The sequence below is a fragment of the Eurypyga helias genome, unplaced genomic scaffold (genome assembly GCF_000690775.1).
Source record: "Eurypyga helias isolate BGI_N326 unplaced genomic scaffold, ASM69077v1 scaffold18745, whole genome shotgun sequence".
Classification (NCBI taxonomy): domain Eukaryota; kingdom Metazoa; phylum Chordata; class Aves; order Eurypygiformes; family Eurypygidae; genus Eurypyga; species Eurypyga helias.
Genome location: NW_010249779.1, coordinates 372 through 876, shown reverse-complemented (window position 1 = coordinate 876; position 505 = coordinate 372).

The following is a 505-nucleotide window of genomic DNA, read 5'->3' as shown; positions in this document are numbered from 1 at the left end:
GCCCAGGCTTAGGGGGCCGGCGTTCAGGCCTTGCTCAGGCTTAGGGGGTCCCCGTGCGGGCGTGCAGGTCATGCCCAGGCTTAGGGGGTCCCCGCATGGGCGTGCAGGTTGTGCCCAGGCTTAGGGGGTCTCTGCATGGGCGTGCGGGTCGTGCCCAGGCTTAGGGGGTCTCCGCACAGGCCATGCCCAGGCTTAGGGGGTCCCCGCACGGGCGTGCAGGTTGCAGTTTCATTTGGGGGAGCAGATCCTGCATTTGGGAGCGAGCCGTCCAGGCTGGCAGAGATCTGGGAAGCAGCCCTTGAGCAAGCCCTGACCGCAGCACTTCCCTGAGTTTAACCCATTCATTAGGATTTTGGAAGTGACACAGGAGATGCTGTTTCTCTAACAGCCACCAGCTTGCTTTGCTGTGCCCCTTGCCTGGAGCTGCTGCTGGGGGTGCAGCTCTCCTCTCCAAAGCTGTTGATCCGTGACCTGGTCTGCAACCTTCACCCCAAAAGTGGCCACA